The 12,457-nt window shown below is 42.7% G+C and overlaps 1 non-coding gene across 1 annotated transcript; it reads right to left on the minus strand.

Moving 5' to 3' along the window:
• Window positions 1-4,604: 4,604 nt before the first annotated feature.
• LOC132589123 (U2 spliceosomal RNA) lies at window positions 4,605-4,794 on the minus strand. Its single transcript, XR_009556550.1, has one exon. It is a non-coding gene; the product is annotated as a U2 spliceosomal RNA (small nuclear RNA).
• Between the last annotated feature and the right edge of the window lie 7,663 nt (window positions 4,795-12,457).

Below are 12,457 nucleotides of genomic sequence, written 5' to 3' on the forward strand. Positions count from 1 at the left end.
GCTATCCTTTACTATCCATGCTTGAGAGGAGACGGATGGCATGGTCCCAGTTATTTACTCTCAGCGTTTCACAATGAAAGATACATCTGCGCATCAATCTTCAATCTTGACATATTTATTTCCTTCGCTGTTTTCTCCCAGAATTAAACCCAAAATGGCAACCGTTTAAAAAAAATGCTTGTTATTCCTGTTTGCTTCTTGAATCTGTTAAACATGACATTGACCTGTATGCTAATTTACTGTTCACCCTCTGCCTATATGTATGGACTAGTAATTTCCATTTCATTGTATCTGAAGAAGCGTGTGCACAGGAAAGCTTATACCTTGAAGAAAATTTTGGTGGTCTTAAAAGTTGCCACTGGACTCTAAGTTTCTGCTGCTGCTTCAGACCAACACAGTACCCACCTGGATCTCTTTAAAAAACAAACAAACTTGAATTTCTTTCCCATATATATTTTTAATCATTCCCACCCCTTTCTCTCCTGTAATATTACTGGCTTGCTCCTCATCCCCAGTGTTGGGGGGAGCCACAACCCCCAGTGAGGAGGCACTGAATGCTTGGGAATCCAGGTTGCCCTTCAAAGCCAGTGAAGGAGATTCACAACAAGGGATGTGCACATTGCAAAAAAAAAAATTAAAAAATCAGTATTCTATTGGCTTCTGCTGCTGAGGTGAAGTGCTCAGCCCAGATCTGAGGAGGGTGATAAAAGCACCAGACTCACTGCAAATGTTTCAGAGAGCCCTGGGATATTGTGTGGGAAAGGACAGGACAGCTGTATGAACTTCACTGATGTCTAGCATTAAGCCACTGTGTCTTCATTCCCCTTCAGAAGTCTTTCTCTCTTTTCCCATCCATTTGATCTTCTGAGATAACTCATCCGCTAGGGCAGTGTTTCCCATTTGCAGGGTCGTGACCTGGTAACGTGCCATGGAAGCCTCACTACTGGGTCACAAGAAAAGCCAAAACTAGCCCTGCCCCATCTCTGTGTTGTGCAGAGAGGAGCTGGGCTGCCTCTCCTTCCTTCTCCCCCACTCCCAGTTTGAGAGAAAAGCTAGCATCCACTGGCACTTTAGACCCATTAAGTGTTTTTCAAGGTATGAGCTTTCATGTGCCTTGCAGTATGTTCTTTTGGGGAGATTTCCCCAGGAGGCCTGCGCGGCAAAGAAGGGCGTGTGTGTTTTTCAGCCAGGAGGGGCGGGAAGTGGGCATTCCAGTAGCTATTTTTTCTTTTACCAAACGACCCCTGGGCAGAGTTTTTGCTGGCTGGGATCATCTGATGGTGAGGAAGGCTTTTTTTCTCCTTTGCCCCCTCCTGTTCTTTCTTTCTTCCTTTCCCTGCAAGTGATGCTGTCTGTATTCTTGGTGCTGGGAGGGGGGAACGCAACAGTGGGAGGGCTTCTAGTGCCCTGGACCCACTGGTGGACATTCTGGTGCTTTTTGGGCATTGTATGAGGGAATTTTGGACTGAATAGTCCACTGGCCTGATCCAACATGGCTCCTCTTATGTTTATGTTCTTTTCATGTCTTTCTTTTATTTTCCTTTCCTTCCATTTCATTCTTTCCCTTTCTCTTTCTTTCTTTCCTTCCATTTTTACTGGATGAAACTTTTCTGTTCATCATACTGTTGTTGCAGACATAGGAGCTCTGCCAATGAAAAGTTGGCACTCCCAGTTGTAGCCAGGTGGCCCTCTATGAGATTTCTGTGGGAGTGAATGAGAGTAAGAGGTGTGGGGCAGAAAGAGATTATTGGCGATTACTGCGGTATATCTCAACAGCACTGGAAGAGATGGTACTATGAACTTGGCACCATTTTACTGGTCCTGCTTTTAACAGCTATCTGACACCAAAATTAAACTCCTCCTGTAGGTATTAAAAAAGGATGAAAGTAGTTCACTGGCTAAGTATCTACACAACAGGTTGCTTTTAAAGGCATGGGAAACACAGCCAGTAAAAAGCTGCAAGCCCCTCATAAATATCCTTTTTTGGGATAACTGCAGAAAAGCTTGTATGAACTTCATATAACTTGAAATTAATTCATTAATTGCAGTACAATTCTCTGCTACCTTTCACAGCAATTTCCCCATGTTTCAACCAAAGAAAATTATGAAAAATAGCTGCTGAAAGATTTTCTTGAAACCAAGCAAGCTTAGTTGTAGCTTGAGGCAGGGTTCCAGTAGTACCAGCTAACTAAATGTGTCAGTATATTTTGAGGCAGAGCAGCTGCCAGGGCCCAGTGTGGGTGGTAAACAGTGCTGGCATTCCTGATGGCAATGGCAACAGCACTCCAATTGCATACACTGGTCAGTGCTGTTGAGGAAGGGATGTGTAGGTGGTGCAGGCAATTGAACATGGGCCTTAGGAGTGCTTGCAAGCTGGAGAAGAATACACAAACAGATAGGTGCATGCAGGTGTGGGGGTGAAAAGAGAGGACCGCCCACTTTCCACCCCATTTTGGCTCAGCATGAGTTTCAGAGAGATTTTTCTGAAAATGAATTTACATCCAAAGAAGAGGCAGGTTTGGGGGAGTGCCCTGGAAGTGACATCGCAGGAAAAGGTGGGGTTTTGGTTCAGTGTGCCCCAGAAGTGACATCACTTGGCCCTTGACACCACTGACATAATTTCTGTCTCCTGGCTCCACCCCCAAATTTTAGTGGGCCACGAAGGAGAAGTGTAAAAATAACTGGGCCATGAGAAAGAAAAGTTTGGGAAACCCTGCGCTAGGGGGTTCTCATGAATACGCATATTTTCAGCTATCAATTCACATTTTTCTTGATCCAAAGCAATCCATTCATTGTTTGTTAGGGGAAGATGGGAAAACTATATGGAAAGGGCTTTCTGTGCAGCTTTAACAATTCAGCTTTCCTGTTGACCCCTTTATCAAATAAAAGAGCATTCAAGTCTGGTGGATTCTAGTAACAGACTTAAAGGAATCTTGCAGGTAGTATAATGGTAGCCTATGGCAGCAAAATAAAGTGAGAGTCTAACTGTGCTTTAAAGACCAATAACAACTTATTCCAGGATAAGCTTTTATGAGTCAGAGCTCCCTTCATCAGATGCATGGGAGTGTAAATCCATCAGGCATGGTTTATATACACAACATGGAATTGTCAACTGCAAGGTGGTAGAAAAACAAGCAGTACACAGTAGAAAATCACAATAAAAATACAAACTGTGCATAAACATTTAAAAGTGAATTTATCAAAATTGAAAAATATTAGTGCACACTCACAAAAGGACAATAGCTCAAAGGCAAACAAGTCTTTTATGGTGTGAACACAAGCAGGTAAATGGCTTACAAGTTCGCGTTCACACTCAGTTTAAATGTCCATGTAGATGTCTTGAGGATGCAATCCTTCGCTGATAAACTCACAGAAGAGGCACAGAGTTCAATTTCCAGTACAATAAATGATGACAGAATCAATCTTCTTCTCTGTGTGCTTGCCAGCTAATTACTTATTGCGTTTCGGGGTTGCACAAGGCAACCTTGACTATCAAGAGCAATCATTCAATCCAGGGAAAGAACCTCCAAAATATCTCACCTCCACTTCCTTACACACTAAATAACAAAGAACTGGCACAATTCCCACTTCTCCACTTGCACCTGCTGGAATGGCCTTGGGTTAGCCATAGCTCTGGCAGAGGTTGTCCTTGAAAGGGCAGCTGCTGTGAGAGCCCTCTCAGCCACACCCACCTCACAGGGTGTCTGTTGTGGGGGGAGAAGATATAAGAGATTGTAAGCCGCTCTGAGTCTCTGATTCAGAGGGAAGGGTGGGGTATACATCTGCAATTCTTCTTCTTCTTCTGTGGCAGTCCATACTTTGTAGAATGGCCTATGTAAAGAGGTAGAGAAGGAGGGCACTCCCATTCCACAACCTATGTAAAATTGCGTTGATCAGGAGGACATTTTTATAAAAGGAATAGGTAGCTGGGGTGACCAAACTGTGGCTCTGGAGTTGCATGTGGCTTGTTTACACATGTGTGGCTCTCAAAGCCTCCACAGCCCTTTTAGCTGGCTTGGAGAAGGCATTTCTCTCTAATTCACTTCTCCATGCTGAGCCAGCTGGAAGCTTGGAGAATACATTTAAAGTTGCTTTCTTTCCACTGCTCCCTCCCTCCTCCCATCTATTTTCCTTCCTTCCTGTGGAATCAAAGCTGCCCTTTCCATTATGCTAATGAAGATATTTTCTAGTCTGCTAATTTGCTTTCCAACCTTTGCTATACATTTGAATGGTTTTCTTCCATTTCATTGTATCTGAAGAAGTGTGTGTGCATGCAAATGAAAGCTCATACCTTGAATAAAACCTTGTTGGTCTTAAAGATGCCACTGGACTCTAAATTTTATTCTATCTCTTCTTGTGACTCTCCTTCACTGGCTTTGAAGGGCAACTTGGGTTCCCAAGCCTTCAGTGCCTTCTCAATGGAGTTATGACTCTCCCCACCCCATCACTGGGAGCAGAGGAGCAAGCTAGTTATATTACAGAAGCAAAAAATGGGAGGAAAACATGCGAAAGAAAGACAAGCGGTCTTTTAAAAATAAAGGATAGCAAGAAGAAATTTAAAAAAGATTGCCATTATTTTTGAACCATAAATATTTTCCCCCAAAGGGAGGTGCACCATTTCTGGAAATACTTCAATACCAGATCAAAGCATGGAGTGGATGGAGCAAGCCCGTATTCCATCTCCCAATTCCAAAAACCTGCTTAATATGCAGTCCTCAAATAGAGGACATATCAGATACAAAACTGATAAGGACAACGCTACACTTGATCTTAGCCATAAGGCCGAGAAGCGATAAAAAGCTCTTCAAAAAATTTTTATTTCGTATCTCCCTGATATACTTGCAGGCTAAGAGAGCAAGGCCACCAGCCTAAGGTGCCCAAGGTCCCAGCCAGCACAGCCGGGGTCACAAGACCTCCCACCGCATTGCAAAATTGCCATTCTTTCTAGCATCCAGGTAATCGGTCTTCTGAAAGACAGATAGATGCCATAATTTGTAGATTCTCTTCCCTTTGTCAGTTTCATAATTTTGAGTGCCGGGGCTCTGATAGACTTTGGCTAGTGATCGGCATATGTCCACCTCCTTTCCCATGATGCCCTGCAGTTGTTAACCATTTAGATTCCCGGCTGATACTGAGACGTTTCCCTTTGTGTATTCACGAGTCTCGTTTTCCAGCTCCTCAAACAATTGCTCAAAGAAGAAGCGGAACATTTCAGACTATGATAAAAGGATTAGGCAGAAATATCACAAGGGAAAGAGCAAGAATGCGTTAGTGCATTCTTACTGTTCGTAATGAATGACAGCTTCTGAGAACGCACATCATGCATTCTGCCTCTGCCAGCTAGTATTTTCATCTTCCTTTGTATTTCCTCCTTATTTTCTCTTGCACTGGCTGTCCATTGCTTCCCCCAAATTCAAATTTTATGCTTCTGTACTAATCTTCAGGACTAGAGCAGCCATAGACTTCCCAAGAAGAATTGGAGCTTTTTTTAAAAAAAGCAGACCAATGCATTAAAATAAAATTGCTGCCAATGTGCCTATGTACAACCCTTGAAAAAACAGGACTTCCACTAGTCACCTCCGTAGTGTCCGCTGTGTTGTAATTTCGGGACTGAAATGCAAGACACAACACCCCCCATCCCCAAAACCACCTTCAAAAGTTTAAGCAAATAGTTTTTCTGCCTTGCTGTGGGATGCTGCCAGTGCAATCTGTAAGCTGTTGGAAGGAAATTGACAGGTAAAAAAAATGCTGGTGTGTTGCACCAAAACAATCAATATACAATCAATATTCCTTTGAAACAAGGATATATTTTATGAAATAATGATACACTTAAGATTACAAAAGTTAACTTTGATGTACATATGACCTTGTTTGTTCAACCAAACCTTTAATGGCATAATAATACAAAAACCTGGCCTTACTTTATTGTTATCTTTTTACATTTTTAGAAATGCTTTTAAAAATACTCTCAGATTTAAATTTAACTATGATAGTCCAACGCTGTATTAGACTATGTAAACCTCAGATTTCACTTTAAACAAAGAAACCTGTTACAGAAAGAAATAATGAATGTTAACAATAGTGGCATATGATAATAAATGTTAGATTTTAGTAATGAGCATAGTATGTAGAAATTACTGAATATTTGGTATCATAAATGCTTATGTTCTATACTTACTCTGATATTATTTGTAATTATGATGAACAAATAACAGATAAGTATCATACTTATAACTCCCCCCTTCCTTCTTTCTTTTCTGTACCTCTGTCTCAATTTATAACAATAATAGTAACAACAACAATTATAATTTAATCAAAATAACCAAGCATTGGGTGGCCTCCTTAAGACTGCCACACTGCTGGGAGCATCAGAGCTTAGCATGAACCAGAGAGCAGAAGCATCCAGCCAAAAGACTTCCAATGCACTTCTATGGAGAATGTCCCACTGCATCCCAAGTAGTCTATCTGCAGCAGTAGAAAAGAGCAAGAGTCGTATAGCACCTCAGAGACCCTTTAACAAAATTTGTGGCAGGGGATGAGCTTTTATGAATCACTGCTCACTTCTTCAGATCAGCTTTCGTGAGTCCCTGCTCACATCTTCAGGGATCAGCCTCAATGAGAAAGGTGGGACTAAATAAAATTATGAAATAAATCCTAAACAGAGTTATAGTCTTCTAAATCCACTGAAGTCAACAGGGATGCAGCAGTAGAAAAGAACAAGATTCTAGTAGCACCTAGAAGATTCTAGTAGCAGTCCAGGGCCTCTACGCAGAGGCAGGCAATGGCAAACCACCTTTAAATACCTCTTGCTTTGAAATCCCCACGAGGTCACCATAAGTCCACTGTGACTTGACAGCACTTTCCACCACCACTGTAGGCAGGGGTGGCCAAATTTGCTTAACATAAGAGTCACGTAGAATAAATGTCAAATGTTTAGCCTCTAAGGTGCTACTAGAATCTTGTTCTTTTCTACTGCTGCATCCCTGTTGACTTCAGAATTTAGAAGACTATAACTCTGTTTAGGATTTATTTCATAATTTTATTTAGTACCACCTTTCTCATTGAGGCTGAAGCTATAAAGGAATGCAGTCACGCATGTGCAATAACCTGTGCAATTAGACTGAGATTACAAAAACAAGAAACAAGGCAAACGAGGGAGAGAGTATTCACTGTCTTATGTAAAGCAAGACAAAGAACAGAACTACAGAAACAGAACATGATGCAGTCATGAAGTTACTGCAGCACAATACCTACAATAAACAACTAATACTTATTAAACTGTGGTGCAGGCTACTGTCTTCTTGCTTTTATAAAAACACCATTCTCTTACAATATAGTCCTATTCCCTGACCTGGATGGCTCAGGCTAGTTCGATCTCATCAGATCCTGGAAGTTAAGCAGGGTTAACTCTGGTTAGTCTTTGTACGGGAAACCATCAACGAAGTCCAGGGACTCTACACAGAGGCAGGCAATGGCAAACCACCTCTAAATACCTCTTGCTTTGAAATCCCCACGAGGTCACCATAAGTCCACTGTGACTTGACAGCACTTTCCACCACCACTGTAGGCAGGGGTGGCCAAATTTGCTTAACATAAGAGTCACGTAGAATAAATGTCAAATGTTTGAGACCCACAAGACATGAATGTCATGCTTTGAGAGAGGAAGGAAAATAGATGGGAGGAGGGAGGGAACAGTAGAAAGAAAGCAACTTTAACTTTTAATGTATTCTCCAAGCTTTCAGCTGGCTCAGCTTGGAGGAGTGATTTAAAGAGAGAAATGCCTTCTCCAAGCCAGCTGAAAGAGCCGTGGGGGCTTTGAGAGCACACAACATGTGTGAAAGAGCCACATACAGCTCCAGAGCCACAGTTTGGCCACCCCTGGCTATCAGCCTATTCTTTTTACAAAAATGTCCTTTTGATCAACCCAGTTTTACGTAGGTCCTTCTCCACCTCCTTACAAAAACGATTGTACAAAGTAACGACTGCCACAGAGAATGCACATGTATGGGCGCCACTTTGACATTGTTAAAAAATGTTGTACAGCTTTCAGTGGACTTAAAAATTATATGCATGAGCTTATTTGATTTTTATGAATATTGTGAATTAATTATATATGAGTTGTGTGGGTTATAATATTCAAGTTCATTAAGGACTTTGTTAGGTATTTTCATGGGTTTGCTGTTGATCTCATCTGTTGTCCGTGATTCTCTTGCATACTGCTTCTAGGGGCTGGCAACCCTTAGCTTTGTGTCTCTGGGTTTGGCAACCTCTTCCTGAGTATCCAAATGCTGCTCTCTCTTTGGAAACGAAAAACAGTGTCTCTTTCCAAAGGGAATTACACACCCCATGGTAGGTTTTTTTGTGATTAAGTCCACATTGCACTGCTTGCAAACATGTTATGGTGGTGCCCACTATCTTTCTCAAAATTCCAGAAGTGGCTGTAGGCATAGTAAGATTTGAGATTTCTTCCTTAAGCTATCTCTCTGCACTCATTTACCCACTCACATAGCTGCATGGCAAGCAAGAAAGGCAAACCAGGTTTTGTACCAATATGGCTTCCCAAACTTTCTGAATAAATCTCACTATAGCAAAAGAGCATTTCCTCTGCTTTTTCTAGGATGGCCTAAACCTTTTGAGACAGCCATCCCCACCATACACACATTGTTGAGAAAACAGCTGTAGAACATGTCTCCAGTTTCTTCCCAAAGAGCCAAGGACTAAGTATTTGCTTACTCAATTTCTCCTTTCTTCTCAAGTTGTTCTGACTTCAGCATTATGATCTTTCAATGGTCGGTGAAAATTAAAACAGCAAATGTCTCTCTGCTGCTTGGTGTTCCACTTCCATCTAGTATCAAGTTTTGTCACCTCTTATCAGCCCATACCAACATTCATGCTACACCATCTCCCCTCAGTCCTTAGAGTTGTCCACCCTATACAAGCAAACCCCAGGAGCTTTCAGGGAGCAGATCCTGGGGAAATGGAACGTGGTTGATGCTGTAACTTCACTACAGAACATCTGGAAGTGATGTCACAGCCTCTATTAATGTCACATGGCTCTATTAATTCCCCCAATCTTTATAGTAAAGTTGTTTGAAATTGGGGGGATTCCTAAAGCAAGTCACCCAGAAGTTATGTCCCAGCATCTGCAACACCTCTCCTCCCCCAAATTTGGTTGTATGAGTGTGTGTGGGGGGGAGCTTTTTCAAGTCAGATGAGCAAAACCCAGAATTAGATTCATGTCACTGAGCACTGGAGGGTTTTAACCTTGCTCCCTGCTTTGCTTCGCTGGAGCCAACCCTGGCTTGGGAAATTCCGGGAGCTTTGGAAGGTGGTACCTAAGAGAGATAAGGGGAAATGTGTAGGTAGACTGACTTGCTTAATAAGAAGTCTGTTCTGTCATTCTGTTCTGTTGCAAAAGCACTGGGACTACTGATATGCACACAAAATATTTTAAAGTTTACTTAATGAAACATTTTTAAAAACATTTTTGTGGGGGAGGAAGATAAAGGAGATTGTGAGCTGCTCTGAGACTCTGAGATTCGGAGTGGAGGGTGGAATATAAATCCAATATCATTATCAAAAATTAAAATTAGGCCGCTACATGGTGCTGGGTACAGTATCATCTATCTAGTACCTTGTAATTTTGGGTGGATTTTTTTTCTGTCTCTCTGTGCGTGTGTGTGTGTGTGCACCTGGAAGTCATGTCAACCTCTGGTGACTATACGTGACCTGGAGGATATTCAGAGAGGTGGCTGAATAAAGCCTGCCCACCTTCCTGTCTCGTATTTCAAGGAGGTCTCCCATAGAAGTACTTGCCACAGCTGACCCTGTGTAGCTTCCAAGATTGGGCTTGCCTGGGCTATCCAGGTCGGGCGGTACCTTTGATTTCTAGAAAGGCATTAATGTCACACAAAGATATTTTGCAGTATTTGCATTCGGAGTACAAGGGAAGAAGGAAGTGAAACAATTGTTTTGAGAGAATGGAGAAAATGACCTTTTTTCTCCTTGGATTTGAAATTAGCCATTATTTCAATGTAGTTGTTACCATATTGTTCTTGGGGCAGACTTGACTGAGATCCAGTCTGGTGTAGTGGGTAAGTGTGCGGACTGTTATCTGGGAGAACCAGGTTTGATTCCCCACTCCTCCACTTACAGCTGCTGGAATGGCCTTGGGTTAGTCATAGCTCTAGCAGGAGTTGTCCTTAAAAGGGCAGCTACTGTGTGAGCCCTCTCCGCCCCACCCACCTCACAGGGTGTCTGTTGTGGGGGGAGAAGATATGAGATTGTAAGCTGCTCTGGATCTCTGATTCAGAGAGAAGGGTGGAGTATAAATCTAGTCTTCTTAAAAGGCACACATGCATCTTTTCCTTTAAAATGTTAAGAGCAGAGCAGGGATGGGTGCAAGAGAGCCTGTTCTGAATAGTGGAGCCAAGTTGGAGGGTTAAAGCCTCTTTCACTATCCTAAGCAGCCTCGAGGAAAGCTGAGGCAAAGACAGTCTGCAATTAGCATTTTATGAACATACCAGAAGGCATATTGAACTGGTAGGTGTGGGAGGGTGAGTGGTTAAAGAGAGTAAGTGTAAACGCAGATAAGGCAGAGGATCACACTATAATAAACTCCTTGACAGTATTGTTCGAGTCAAGAACTTGGAAAGATGCAGAAACAATTCCAGTTTAGCAGGCCTCTACAATAGTTACAAGTTACAATTACAACACTTATGCATTTCCTGGCTACCTTACTCAAGGACATTTTTGAACTGCTGATGACTGTGACTTACTGAACAGAGCGGGCACACAGCACAGAGCTCCCTGTCTGCCACCAAGTGCTCCCTCCACCATCATGTTCAAGTTTTAAAATCTCACCACCCCAGAAAACATGAAGAGAATTGGGGTGTGCAACAAGGGCTCGAAGCAAAAAGAATAACAGAACCATGAGTTGGAACGGGCCATACAGGCTGTCTGGTCCAACCTCCTGCTCCATGCAGGATCAGCCTAGAACATCCCTGACCAATGTTCATCCAGCTGCTGTTTAAACATCACCAGTGAGGGGGAGCTCACCACCTCCCTTGGTAGCTGATTCCACTAACAACTCTTACTGTAAAAAAGTTTTTCCTACTATCCAGTTGGTACCTTCTCACCCTTAATTTAAACACAGTGTTACGAATCCTCTCCTCTGATGCCAACAAGAACTCCCTGACCTCTAAGTGACATCCCTTCAAATATTCATAGAAAGCAATCATGTCCCCCCTCAACCTCTTCTCCGGAATGAACACTCTCAAATCCCTCAGCCTTTCCTCTTAGGGCTTGGTCTCCAGACCCCTGATCATCCTTGTTGATGTGCTCTGCACCTGCTCCATTCTGTCCACATCCTTCTTGAAGTGAGGCCTTCAGAACTGCACACAGTACTCTAGGTGTGGCCTGACCAATACACTGCACAGCAGAACTAGGACATTTGCAGTCTGGAAGTTATGCCTCTGTTGATACAACCCAAGATGGTATTTGCTTTTTTTGTGTTTCTCATTTTTGTTACTGAAATGTAGAACTCAGCACTTATCCTTGTTAAATTCCATCTTGTTCACTCCCGCCCACTTTTCCAGCATGTTCAGATCTTGTTGAATTCTATCTTCTAGTGTATTTGCTGCTCCTCCCAGTTTGGTGTCATCTGCAAATTTAATGAGTAGCCCCTTGACACCCTCATCCAGATCACTGATAAAAATATTGAAAAGTACCAGGCCCAAAAACTGAGCCCTGTGGCATCCCACTGGACACCTCCCTCCATTCATATGTAATACCATTGACAACTACACTTTGAGTGCAGTTCTCCAACCAGTTCCTTATCCACCTAACTATCCTAGATTCCAGTCCACAGTCCTCTAGTAGTTTACCCATCAGAACATTATGGGGAACCCTGTCAAAAGCTTTACTGAAATCCAGGTAAACATCAACAGCATTCCCTTGATCCGGTAAGCTCATCACTTGATCAAAGGAAATGAGGTTGGTCAGGCAGGACCTGTTAAGGACAAATCACCAAGTTCTCCTTTAGATGCTCACAGACTGATCCCTTTCAAATATGCTCCAGTATCTTCCCTGGGACAGAGATCAGACTGACTGGCCTGTAGTTTCCTGGGTCATCCTATCCCATACCTTTGAAAGCAGCTTAATCTGTAGATTGTGACAGAATTATAAGAGTTGGAAGGGACCTTCAGAGTCATCTAGTCCAAACCCCTGCACAATGCAGGAAACTCAAATGATGACATTCAAAGCTCTGGGCATGTTCCAGGGTTTTCCTAAAGAACTAGTTCAGGGGTCTCCAATGCCTGTGGGCACCATGGTGTCGGCTGACCCCTTTCATGGTGCCCACCAATTGTCATTAGAAAGTTGGTGTGGCCAGGTCCGGCACTTGCCCTAAAGGGCTTCTGATTGGCTACTGGAGAGTTGATGGGCTGGGCAGACTGAA

The sequence above is a fragment of the Heteronotia binoei genome, chromosome 1, assembly GCF_032191835.1.
Source record: "Heteronotia binoei isolate CCM8104 ecotype False Entrance Well chromosome 1, APGP_CSIRO_Hbin_v1, whole genome shotgun sequence".
NCBI classification, from domain to species: domain Eukaryota; kingdom Metazoa; phylum Chordata; class Lepidosauria; order Squamata; family Gekkonidae; genus Heteronotia; species Heteronotia binoei.